Below are 14,630 nucleotides of genomic sequence, written 5' to 3'. Positions count from 1 at the left end.
ATGCCACGGAGCGGCTAGGTCCGTGAGCCATGGCCACTGAGCCTGTGCGTCCGGAGCCTGTGCTCCACAACGGGAGAGGCCACAACAGTGAGAGGCCCGCGTACCGCAAAAAAAAAAGATGCTCAACATTGGTAATTATTAGAGAAATGCAAATCAAAACTACAATGAGGTATTACCTCACTCTGATCAGAATGGCCATCATCAAAAAGTCTACAAATAATAAATGCTGGAGAAGGTGTGGACAAAAAGGAACCTTCCTACACTGTTGATGGGAATTTAAATTGGTGCAGCCACTATGGAGAACAATATGAAAGTTCCTTAAAAAACTAAAAATAGACTTACCATATGATCCTGCATCCCCACTTCTGGGCATATATCCGGAGAAAACTCTAATTCAGAAAGATACATGCACCACAATGTTCTTAGCAGTACTAGTTACAATAGCCATTTATCCTTGTTCTCCAACCTGACGGCCCATACACTGTAAAAGTGCTTAATGATGCTCACTCAAGCAGGCTGGCCCAGAGCTCGGGCTCTTTAACCATCAACCTGTGTGACTTCTCCCATCACAGTTACCTCTCCTCTGCACCATCACATGTAATCCGGAAACAATTGCAACCACATCCTTAAAGGCCTGCTTTCTATAGTCCTTTGGCATGAACTTTTTTCTTTTGGGTGAAAGTCCTGAGGATTTTTTAAAGCTATAAAACAACTTTGACTTTATCTCTTTTTATCCTTAATAACCAGTATATCATGCTCAATAAAATGGAATCAGCAAAATTAGGAGTATAAGTTTTATTAAAACTTCTGCTCAGCTCTTTACTACCTCTTACTAGCTTTTTACATTGGGCAAGTGGTTTAAACTTCCTGAGCTTCAGTTTCCTTATTTGTGGGGGGAAAAAATGGTGGAAATAATACCTAAGCATTTTGTGAGAATTTAAAGTATCTGGCACAGTGTTCAATGTACAGGATTCAGTAAATAAGTAACTATTATTGCCAAGTTCTTTCTTTCCTCACAGTGGTGTAAAAGTGGAATTATTTAGCATGTCTAGACTCCCTAAAGAACACAAGGATAGACCCCATGACTGATATCCATTACTGCTTTAAAAAGTATGTTTTCTAAGTGGAAGATGTTACATAAGCCAAGGGTGGTATAACATTATCTTCACAGGCCCTTTTCAGTTTCAAGTAATAGAGAATCTTGACTGAATGACTCAACAGAGGGACATGTAACATCACTTAACAAGCCTAGGTGTAGGGAAGCTCTAAGTTTCATTCTAAATCAGAGACTCAACATCGTCATTGGGTCTGTTCTTTCCAATTTCTGCTCTGCCATCCTTGGTGCGCCCCACTTTGTCCTCAGGTCAGCCCATCCAATTCTAGACAGCAGCAGCAGCTCAAGGGTCACATTAAGCCATGACATTCAGTAGAAAAAAGGATTATCTCCTCCCTCTGTCTTTTTTTGAGAGCAAGGAAAAGTTGAGTTTCTCTAGCATATCTCTCATGATTCCTTGACCAAACTGGTTCATACTCACAACTCTAAACCAATCACTGGCTAAGGGAAAGGGCCATTTTGACTAGCTTATACCTGCTAGGATTCATCCCTTCTCTGAGCACAGGACTGCAAAGAAAGGGTGGAACCCTAACATATATGGGGCTCTAGAAGCAAACAAAAAGGAAATGGCTATTGGGTGTGGAACCAAAAGTATCTGCTACACTTGGAATACCAATTCCTTGAGATCTAGTCAGGGCTGCTTAGAATCCCTGCATTTGAATGCGGCATAATAAAGGATGGAGTAACCTCAGTAAGTTTGTGTCCAGCCAAGAGCTGTTAAGGAAAACCCCAAAACAATAATAATAAAATGACAGTAGATGTTACAAGATGAAAATTGGCATCCTGTATATTGCAATAGTATATAACGTATAATTATTTCATATACAATTATAAACATCTGGTTCTAAAGGCAAAATCATATGAGTACAGCTTGCCTTTTTCAAGAGATTCTGGGGAACTTTTACACACAGCACTTCCCTTTGTGTTAGCAGGGCTAAACAAAGCAGTATTACATCTTTCCATCCTGCCTCTGTCCTTTAGAAGTCTGTATCAGATACAACAAAAATGGCATATTGATTTCAAAATCTCATTTACAGTGCATTCAAAATACTTAATTCAATCTGTCTGACCTACTCCTACGTCCATGTTCCTGGTCATTCTCTGTCAATTACCTAGTACACCCTTCTCTGCAAAATGAAGCTTTTTTTTTTTCTTTTGGTATTAGAGTTTTGCTCACAGTTCTCCAAAATCATTTCAACTTGCAGCTATGCTTAGGAGACTGGAGGCTGCTAAAATTACAGAGAAAGGACATTGACTTTAAAATAATTATGGAGCATTACTGGCTAAGAGGGTGTTAAGGGATACTAAAGAAAATTATATTAAAAGGCATTAAGAGGAGAACTTATATTACTTCATACAATTCTAACTTAAATTCATAGTTGGGCCTCTTGACATTCCCAACTAGTAGAACACTTTTGCTTATATTTTTAAAGCCTGCATTTTTTCCTAGCCTCTATATTCTCTACTAACCATTGCACAATGATACAATTAGTGATGATTAACGTTGGAGGCTTCAAGAAGTCTCACACCTGTGCCGTGAAACATATATACCAATTCTAGGTGTATGACAATGCATTTTTTATGAAAACACTGACATAAAAGCTATGTGAACACAGAGGGGGAAATCATTAGGAAAAAATAGAACATGGACTTTTTCATATGCAGAATAGCCACATTTATTCCATAGAAGAAGTGTGTTTGATATGGTTACTCCCTCTGACTAAATTGAAAGGATTTTAAAATACAAACTAACAATCTCAGACCATTTATTTCAGGTTACTGGACCAATAAATGTAACTATGAGAAATAGGTATGACATTCTTGTCAGGAAACACTGAAGACATAAATTTAATTATTAAAGTTGTTATTTGAATGCACATTTACACTCAATTGCTTGCAGTGTTTCTCTTCTACTTATTCATTTGCCTGTGAAATCAAATACGTGGTTGAGACATCTGTAATTATCCAAAAGCAGATCTGTCTGTAAACTGCCTTTGAATAATTAAGTGACCATATTTTATTTGTCAAATAAATTTTTATGTACAAATATCTACTCACAAATGAAATTAGGGCAAATCTTTTGCTATTATAGAAATAGTCTGCTCTAAGTCAATACTTAAAACATTCCCACATGTTCAAAAGTCATATTCACCAAGCACCTCAGGCCACTGAATGTAATTAAGATTTGCCAAATGGACAACAATGGTTTCATAGTAATAGTGACACTTTATCTTGTCAAAAATGATTTGGCTACAATACCTTAGCAATACATAAACCACAGAGTAATATCAAAAACTTAAGATGGAGACTTGCACTCTGGGAACATAGGGTAGATATACTTTTCCCTATTCTTCCTGCTACTTAAGTACAACTAAAACTCTGGACATTGTACATAAGAACATAACGTAAACATAAGAAGACTCGGAAAGGTGGAGAGAAGAAAACAGACCAGCTAGGGACCTAGGAACAACATGGTTAGTTGCCTGGGTTTTCTTTTATATTTCATATACCCCAGAATTGGAAGAGAAGAAGTCAGCTGCCCAGAAATGCCCACATCTAAAAAATAACAAAGGAATATTATTCTCTTAGTTCACTTGGGTTGCTATAAGAAAATACCACAGTCTGGGGAGCAACATAATTTTATTTCCCACAGTTCTGGAGACTAGGAAGTCCAAGCTGTGTCCTTACACAGTGGAAGGAGATGAGTTATCTTGCTGGAGTCTCTTTTATAAGGGCACTGATCCAACTCATGAGGGCTCTTCCCTCATAAGCCAATCACCTTCCAGAGGCCCCGTCACATTGGGAATTAGGGCTTCAACATATGACTTTGTGGGGGATGCAAACATTCATATCATAAACAATTACAAACAACTCCACACATATAAACTTGAAAACTTAGGTTAAATGAACCAATTCTTTGAACACAGAAACAACCACAACTCATCTAATATTAAATATAAAATATTAACTGCCCTATAAATATTAAGGAAATTGAATTTATAATTTAAACCCTCCTTCCCCAAAAAACCTCCAGGTCCAGATGACTTAACTGGAGAATTCTGCCAAACATTTAAAGAGAGTTAACATCAATTCTACAAAATACCTTCCAAAAAATAAAAAAGAATACTTCCCAATTCATTTTTAAAGTATATTTCAATCTTTTTTAAAAATTTTGAGATTAAATTTTCACATGCCATTGTTTTAGGTATAAAACAATGATTGGGGCGAATCGGGAAGATGGCGGAAGAGTAAGACGCGGAGATCACCTTCCTCCCCACAGATACAACAGAAATACATCTACACGCGGAACAACTCCTACAGAACACCTACTGAACGCAGGCAGAAGACCTCAGACCTCCCAAAAGGCAAGAAACTCCCCACGTACCTGGGTAGGGCAGAAGAAAAAAAGAAAAAACAGAGACAAAACCATAGGGACGGACCTGCACCAGTGGGAGGCAGCTGTGAAGGAGGAAAAGTTTCCACACGCTAGGAAGCCCCTTTGCCGGCAGAGACTGCGGGTAGTGGAGGGAGGAAGCTTTGGAGCCGCGGAGGAGAGCGCAGCCACCGGGGTGCGGAGGGCAAAGCGGAGAGATTCCCGCACAGAGGATCGCTGCCGACCTGCACTCACCAGCCCGAGACGCTTATCTCCTCACCCGCCGGGGCGGGCGGGGCTGGGAGCTGAGGCTCGGGCTTTGGTTGGATCACAGGGAGAGGACTCGGTTTGGCGGCGTGAGCACAGCCTGCAGGGGGTTAGTGTGCCACGGCTAGCCGGGAGGGAGTCCGGGGAAAAGTCTGGACCTGCCGAAGAGGCAAGGGACTTTTTCTTCCCTCTTTGTTTCCTGGTGCGCCAGGAGAGGGGATTAAGAGCGCTGCTTTAAAGGAGCTCCAGAGACGGGCGGGAGCTGCGGCTAACAGCGCGGACCCCAGAGACGCGCATCAGATGCTAAGGCTGCTGCTGCCGCCACCAAGAAGTCTGTGTGTGAGCACAGGTCACTCTCCACACCTCCCTTCCGGGGAGCCTGTGCAGCCCGCCACTGCCAGGGTCCCCGGGTCCAGGGACAACTTCCCAGGGAGAACGCAGGGCGCGCCTCAGGCTGGTGCAACGTCTTGCTGGCCTCTGCCGCCGCAGGCTTGCCCCGCATCCGCACCCCTCCCTCCCCCCGGCCTAAGTGAGCCAGAATCCCCGAAGCAGCTGCTCCTTTAACCTCGTCTTGTCTGAGCGAAGAATAGACGCCCTCCGGCGACCTACACGCAGAGGCAGGGCCAAATCCAAAGCTGAGCCCCAGGAGCTGTGCGAACAAAGAAGAGAAAGGAAAATCTCTCCCAGCAGCCTCAGAAGCAGCGGATTAAAGCTCCACAATCAACTTGATGTACCCTGCATCTGTGGAATACCTGAATAGACAACAAATCACCCCAAAATGAGGAGGTGGACTTTGAGAACAAGATTTATTATTTTTTCCCCTTTTCCTCTTTTTGTGAGTGTGTTTGTGTATGCTTCTGTGTGAGGTTTTGTCTGTATAAATTGCTGTCACCATTTGTCTTAGGGTTCTATCTGTCCGTTTTTCTTTTCTTTTTAAAAAAATTTTTTTCTAAATAATTATTTTTTATTTTAATAACTTTATTTTATCTTACTTTTTATTTTATCCTCTTTCCACTCTCCTTCTTTCATTTCTTTTCTTTCTTTCTTTCTTCCTTCCTTCCTTCATTCCTTCTACTTTTTCTCCCTTTTATTCTGAGCCGTGTGGATGAAAGGCTCTTGGTGCTGCAGCCAGGAGTCAGTGCTGTGCCTCTGAGGTGGGAGAGCCAACTTCAGGACACTAGTCCACAAGAGACCTCCCAGCTCCACACAATATCAAACGGTGAAAATCTCCCCGAGATCTCCATCTCAACACCAATGCCCAGCTTCACTCAACGACCAGCAAGCTGCAGTGCTGGACACCCTATGCTAAACACCTAGCAAGACAGGAACACAACCCCACCCATTAGCAGACAGGCTGCCTAAAATCATAATAAGGCCACAGACACCCCAAAACACACCACCAGATGTGGACCTGCCCACCAGAAAGACAAGATCCAGCCCCATCCACCAGAACACAGACACTAGTCCCCTCCACCAGGAAGCCTACACAACCCACTGAAACAACTTTAGCCATTGGGGACAGACACCAAAAACAACGGGAACTACGAACCTGCAGCCTGTGAAAAAGAGACCCCAAACACAGTAAGGTAAGCAAAATGAGAAGACAGAAAATCACACAGCAGATGAAGGAGCAAGATAAAAACCCACCAGACCTAACAAATGAAGAGGAAAAAGACAGTCTACCTGAAAAAGAATTCAGAATAATGATAGTAAAGATGATCCAAAATCTTGGATATAGAATACAGAAAATGCAAGAAACATTTAACAAGGACCTAGAAGAACTAAAGAGGAAACAAGCAATGACGAACAACACAATAAATGAAATTAAAAATACTCTAGATGGGATCAATAGCAGAATAACTGAGGCAGAAGAACGGATAACTGACTTGGACGATAAAATAGTTGCAACAACTACTGCAGAGCAGAATAAAGAAAAAAGAATGAAAAGAACTGAAGACAGTCTCAGAGACCTCTGGGACAACATTAAACGCACCAACATTCGAATCATAGGGGTCCGAGAAGAAGAAGAGAAAAAGAAAATGACTGAGAAAATATTTGAAGAGATTATAGTTGAAAACTTCCCTAATATGGGAAAGGAAATAGTTAATCAAGTCCAGGAAGCACAGAGAGTCCCATACAGGACAAATCCAAGGACAAATACGCCAAGACACATATTAATCAAACTGTCAAAAATTAAATACAAAGAAAACATATTAAAAGCAGCAAGGGAAAAACAACAAATAACACACAAGGGAATCCCCATAAGGTTAAGAGCTGATCTTTCATCAGAAACTCTGCAAGCCAGAAGGGAGTGGCAGGACATATTTAAAGTGATGAAGGAGAAAAACCTACAACCAAGATTACTCTACCCAGCAAGGATCTCATTCAGATTTGATGGAGAAATGAAAACCTTTACAGACAAGCAAAAGCTGAGAGAGTTCAGCACCACCAAACCAGCTTTACAACAAATGCTAAAGGACCTTCTCTAGGCAAGAAACACAAGAGAAGGAAAAGACCTACAATAACAAACCCAAAACAGTTAAAATGGGGAAAGGAACATACATATCGATAATTACCTTAAATGTGAATGGATTAAATGCTCCCACCAAAAGACACAGACTGGCTAAATGGATACAAAAACAAGACCCATATATATATGCTGTCTACAAGAGACCCACTTCAGACCTAGAGACACATACAGACTGAAAGTGAGGGGATGGGAAAAGATATTCCATGCAAATAGAAACCAAAAGAAAGCTGGAGTAGCAATTCTCATATCAGACAAAATAAACTTTAAAATAAAGACTATTACAAGAAACAAAGAAGGACACTACATAATGATCAAGGGATCAATCCAAGAAGAAGATATAACAATTGTAAATATTTATGCACCCAACATAGGAGCACCTCAATACATAAGGCAAATACTAACAGCCATAAAACAGGGAATTAACAGTAACACATTCATAACAGGAGACTTTAACACCCCACATTCACCAATGGACAGATCATCAAAAATGAAAATAAATAAGGAAACACAAGCTTTAAATGATACATTAAACAAGATGGACTTACTTGATATTTATAGGACATTCCATCCAAAACAACAGAATACACATTTTTCTCAAGTGCTCATGGAACATCCTCCAGGATAGATCATATCTTGGGTTACAAATCAAGCCTTGGTAAATTTAAGAAAATTGAAATTGTATCAAGTATCTTTTCCGACCACAACGCTATGAGACTAGATATCAATTACAGGAAAAGATCTGTAAAAAATACAAACACATGGAGGCTAAACAATACACTACTTAATAACCAAGTGATCAATGAAGAAATCAAAGAGGAAATAAAAAAATACCTAGAAACAAATGACAATGAAGACACGACGACCCAAAACGCATGGGACCCAAAACCTTAGAACTTCAGCAAAAGCAGTTCTAAGAGGGAAGTTTATAGCAATATAATCCTACCTTAAAAAACAGGAAACATCTCAAATAAACAACCTAACCTTGCACCTAAAGCAATTAGAGAAAGAAGAACAAAAAAACCCCAAAGTTAGCAGAAGGAAAGAAATCATAAAAATCAGAACAGAAATAAATAAAGAAGAAATGAAGGAAACGATAGCAAAGATCAATAAAACTAAAAGCTGCTTCTTTGAGAAGATAAACAAAATTGATAAACCATTAGCCAGACTCATCAAGAAATAAAGGGAGAAGACTCAAATCAATAGAATTAGAAATGAAAAAGGAGAAGTAACAACTGACACTTCAGAAATACAAAAGATCATGAGAGATTACTACAAGCAACTCTGTGCCAATAAAATAGACAACCTGGAAGAAATGGACAAATTCTTAGAAAAGCACAACCTGCCCAGACTGAATCAGGAAGAAATAGAAAATATGAACAGACCAATCACAAGCACTGAAATTGAAACTGTGATTAAAAATCTTCCAACAAACAAAAGCCCAGGACCAGATGGCTTCACAGGCGAATTCTATCAAACATTTAGAGAAGAGCTAACACCTATCCTTCTCAAACTCTTCCAAAATATAGCAGAGGGAGGAACACTCCCAAACTCATTCTACGAGGCCACCATCACCCTGATACCAAAAACAGGCAAGGATGTCACAAAGAAAGAAAACTACAGGCCAATATCACTGATGAACATAGATGCAAAAATACTCAACAAAATACACCAAACAGAATCCAACAGCACATTAAAAGGATCATACACCATGATCAAGTGGGGTTTATTCCAGGAATGCAAGGACTCTTCAATATATGCATATCAATCAACGTGATACACCATATTAACAAATTGAAGGAGAAAAACCATATGATCATCTCAATACATGCAGAGAAAGCTTTCAACTAAATTCAACACCCATTTAAGATAAAAACCCTGCAGAAAGCAGACATAGAGGGAACTTTCCTCAACATAATAAAGGCCATATATGACAAACCCACAGCCAACATCGTCCTCAATGGTGAAAAACTGAAAGCATTTCCACTAAGATCAGGAACAAGGCAAGGTTGCCCACTCTCACCACTCTTATTCAACATAGTTTTGGAAGTTTTTGCCACAGCAATCAGAGAAGAAAAGGAAATAAAAGGAATCCAAATCGGAAAAGAAGAAGTAAAACTGTCACTGTTTGCAGATGACACAATACTATACATAGAGAATCCTAAACATGCTACCAGAAAAATACTAGAGCTAATCAATGAATTTGGTAAAGTAGCAGGATGCAAAATTAATGCACAGAAATCTCTGGCATTCTTATACACTAATGATAAAAAATCTGAAAGTGAAATCAAGAAAACACTCCCGCTTACCACTGCAACAAAAAGAATAAAATATCTAGGAATAAACCTACCTAAGGAGACAAAAGACCTGTATGCAGAAAATTATAAGACACTGATGAAAGAAATTAAAGATGATACAAATAGATGGAGAGATATGCCATGTTCTTGGATTGGAAGAATCAACATTGTGAAAATGACTCTACTACCCAAAGCAATCTACAGATTCAATGCAATCCCTATCAAACTACCACTGGCATTTTTCACAGAACTAGAACAAAATATTTCACAATCTGTATGGAAACACAAAAGACCCCAAATAGCCAAAGCAATCTTGAGAATGAAAAACGGAGCTGGAGGAATCAGGCTCCCTTACTTCAGACTAGACTACAAAGCTACAGTAATCAAGACAGTATGGTACTGGCACAAAAACAGAAAGATAGATCAAGGGAACAGGATAGAAAGCCCAGAGATAAAGCCATGCACATATGGTCACCTTATCTTTGAAAAAGGAGGCAGGAATGTACAGTGGAGAAAGGACAGCCTCTTCAATAAGTGGTGCTGGGAAAACTGGACAGCTACATGTAAAAGTATGAAATTAGAACACTCCGTAACACCATACACAAAAATAAGCTCAAAATGGATTAAAGACCTAAATGTAAGGCCAGAAACTATCAAACTCTTAGAGGAAAACATAAGCAGAACACTCTATGACATAAATCACAGCAAGATCCTTTTTGACCCACCTCCCAGAGAAATGGAAATGAAAACAAAAATAAACAAATGGGACCTAATGAAACTTCAAAGCTTTGCACAGCAAAGGAAACCATAAACAAAACCAAAAGACAACCCTCAGAATGGGAGAAAATATTTGCAAATGAAGCAACTGACAATGGATTAATCTCCAGAATTTACAAGCAGCTCATGCAGCTCAATAACAAAAAAACAAACAACCCAATCCAAAAGTGGGCAGAAGACCTAAATAGACATTTCTCCAAAAAAGATATACAGATTGCCAACAAACACATGAAAGAATGCTCAAATCATTAATCATTAGAGAAATGCAAATCAAAACTACAATGAGATATCATCTCACACCAGTCAGAATGGCCATCATCCAAAAATCTAGCAACAATAAATGCTGGAGAGGGTGTGGAGAAAAAGGAACACTCTTGCACTGCTGGTGGGAATGTGAAATGGTACATTCACTATGGCGAACAGTATGGAGATTCCTTAAAAAACTACAAATAGAACTACCATATGACCCAGCAATCCCAGTACTGGGCATACACCCTGAGAAAACCATAATTCAAAAAGAGTCATGTACCAAAATGTTCATTGCAGCTCTATTTACAATAGCCCAGAGATGGAAACAACCTAAGTGTCCATCATCGGATGAATGGATAAAGAAGATGTGGCACATATATAAATGGAATATTACTCAGCCATAAAAAGAAATGAAATCGAGCTATTTGTAATGAGGTGGATGGACCTAGAGTCTGTCATACAGACTGAAGTAAGTCAGAAAGAGAAAGTCAAATACCGTATGCTAACACATATATATGGAATTTGAGGGGAAAAAATGTCATGAAGAACTTAGGGGTAAGACAGGAATAAAGACACAGACCTACTAGAGAATGGACTTGAGGATATGGGGAGGGGGAAGGGTAAGCTGTGACAAAGCGAGAGAGAGGCATGGACATATATACACTACCGAACGTAAAATAGATAGATAGTGGGAAGCAGCCGCACAGCACAGGGAGATCAGCTCGGTGCTTTGTGACTGCCTGGAGGGGTGGGATAGGGAGGGTGGGAGGGAGGGAGATGCAAGAGGGAAGAGATATGGGAACATATGTATATGTATAACTGATTCACTTTTTTATAAAGCAGAAACTAACACAGCATTGTAAAGCAATTATACTCCAATAAAGATGTAAAAAAAAAAAAAAAAGAAAAAAAAAACAATGATTTATTTGACCTAATTCATTTTATGAAGCTAGTATTACCCTGATACCAAAACAAGACACAGACAATACAAAAAAAGTAAACTACAGACCAATATGCAGCATGAATAAACACAAAAATTCTTAGCAAAATATCAGTAAATCAAATTTAGCAATATATAAAGAATTATATGCCATGACCAAGTGGGGTTAATTCCAAGGAAGAGAGACTGGTTCAACATTCATATATCAGTGTAACCTACTATATTAACAGGCTAGGAAAGAAAAATCATGTGATCATATCAATAGACACACAGAAAACATGTTTGACAAAATTCAACACTCACTCATGATAAAAACTTGAAAAATAGAAATACAAGGGAACTTCCTCAACTTGATAAAAAATTATCTACCAAAATATAAATCTAATATTATATTTAATGGTGAAAAACTGAATTCTTTCCCTCTAAGATTGGGAATAGGATGTCTGTGCTCATCATTCTTATTCAACACATCTAGCTGTTAAGATCTATCCAGTGCTGGAAGATGTAGCCAGTGCCATAAGGCAAGAAAATGAAATAAAATGAATACAGATTGGAAAGAAAGTAATAAAACTGTTTTTGTTGATAGGTGATATAATTGTCTATATGAGCATCTCAATGAATCAACAGCAACAACAAAAAACCTCCTGGAATTAATAAGCAGTTATAGCAAGGTCATAGGATACAAGTTTAACATTACAAAAATCAATTGCTTTCCTATATGGCAGTAATAAACAACCAGAAATCAAAATTAAAAGCTCAATACCATTTAAATTAGCACTAATCAAAGTAAAATACTTAGGTATAAATCTATCAAAATATGTACAAGATCATTCTGAGCAAAACTAAAATCTTTGTATGAAAAGAAATCAAAGATCTAAATAAATGGAGAGATATTCAGTGTTCGTGCATAGGAAGACTCATTCAATATTATTAAATGTCAGTTTTTTCCAACTTAATCTGTAGATTCAACACAATCCCAATCAAAATCCCAGCAAGTTACTTTTGTGGGATCAGCAAACTGTTTCTGAAGTTTATATCGAAAGGCAAAAGACCCAGCACAATACTGGAGAAGAAAAAAGTTGAAGGACTGATACTAACCAATCTCAAGATTTACTATAAAGCTACAGTAATCAAGACAGTGTGGTAGGGGTGAAAAAAATGGACACACTAGAGAGCCTAGAACAGACCCATGCAAATGTAGTCAATTGATCTTTGACAAAAGAACAAAGGCAATTCAATGGAGAAAGGATAGTCTTTTCAACAAACAGTGCTGGAGCAAGTGGATATCCACATGCAAAAATAAGTAGATAAATCTAGACACAGACCTTACACTTTTCACAAAAATTAAATCAAAATGGGTCACAGACCTAAACATAAAACACTAACTCTAAAACTCCTAGAAGATAATATGGGAGAAAATCCAGGTTATCTTAGGCTTGGAGATTTTTTAGATACAACACCAAAAGTATAATTCATGAAAGAAAAAATTGATAAGTTGGGGACTTCCCAGGTGGTCCAGTGGTTGAGATTCCGTGCTTCTAATGTGGGAGGGCGTGGGTTCAATCCCTGTTCAGGGAAGTAGGATCCCACATGCCATGCAGTGCAGCCAAAAGATTAAAAAAAAAATTTCTTGATAAGTTGTACTTCATTAAAATTAGAAACTTCTGCTCTGTGTAAAACACAAGAGTGAACCATAATGTAAACTATGGACTGTGGATGATTATGATGTGTCAATGTAGATCCATCAATTGTAATAAATGTACCAATCTGATAGGGAATGTTGATAATGGAAGAAGCTATGCATGTGTGGGGCAGGTGATATGTAGGAAATCTCTTTATCTTCCCCTGAGTTTTGCTGTGAACCTTAAACTCTTCTAAAAAAGTAAAGTATTAATTAAATAAACTTCTGCTCTGTGAGAGACACTGGGGAGAAAATGAAAAGATAAGCCACAAATTGGGAGATAATCTTTGCAAAATACATATCTCATAAAAGATTGGTATCCAAAATATACAAAGAAATCTTAAAACTCAACAATAAGAAAACAAACAACCCAATTTAAAAATGGGCAAAGGTTCTGAACAGAACCTCACCAAAGAAGATATACAGATGGCAAAGCATCATATGCAAATATGCTAAACATCATATAGCCTTAGGGGATTGCAATTAAAATAATGAAATACCACTACACAAGTATTAGAATGACTGAAATCTGAAAGACTGAGAACACCAAATGCTGGTGAGGACGTGGAGAAATAGGAGCTCTCATTCATTGCCAGTGGGAATGCAAAATGGTACATTTGCATTTGGAAAACATTTTGACAGTTTATTAGAAAACTGAAAATACTCTTACTATATAATTGAGCAATAGCACTCCTTGGCATTTACCCAAATACTTTGAAAATTTATGTTCACACAAAAACCTGCACACAAATGTTTATAGTAGCTTATTCATAATTGCCAAAAATTGGAAGCAACCAAGATTCACCAATGGGTGAATGAATAACCAAATTGGTATATCCATTCAATAGAATATTATTCAGTGATAAAAAAGCAATGAGCCATCAAGCCACAAAAAGACATGGAGTAACCTTAAATGCGTATTGTTAAGTGAAGGAAGACAGTCTGAAAAGGATACATGCTATATGATAACAAATATATGACATTCTGGGACTTCCTTGGCGGTCCAGCAGTTAAGACTCTGTGCTCCCACTGCAGGGGGTGCGAGTTCAATCCCTGGTGGGGGAACTAAGATCTCACATGCTTCACAGTGTGGCAAAACACAAAAACAAATATACGACATTCTGGAAAAGCCAATATCATGGAGATGGTAAAAAGATCACTGGTTGCCAGAGGTTTGGGGGCAAGGGAGGAATTAATAGATGGAACACAGAACTTTTTTAGGCAGCAAGACTATTCTGCATGATACTGGAATGGTGGCTACATATCATTATATATCTGACAGAACAATACAAAGGGGCTTCCCTGGTGGCGCAGTGGTTGAGAGTCCGCCTGCCGATGCAGGGGACACGGGTTCGTGCCCCAGTCTGGGAAGATCCCACATGCCACGGAGCGGCTAGGCCCGTGA

The sequence above is a fragment of the Tursiops truncatus genome, chromosome 2 (assembly GCF_011762595.2).
Source record: "Tursiops truncatus isolate mTurTru1 chromosome 2, mTurTru1.mat.Y, whole genome shotgun sequence".
Lineage (NCBI taxonomy): Eukaryota > Metazoa > Chordata > Mammalia > Artiodactyla > Delphinidae > Tursiops > Tursiops truncatus.
This window is presented reverse-complemented; position numbering follows the sequence as displayed.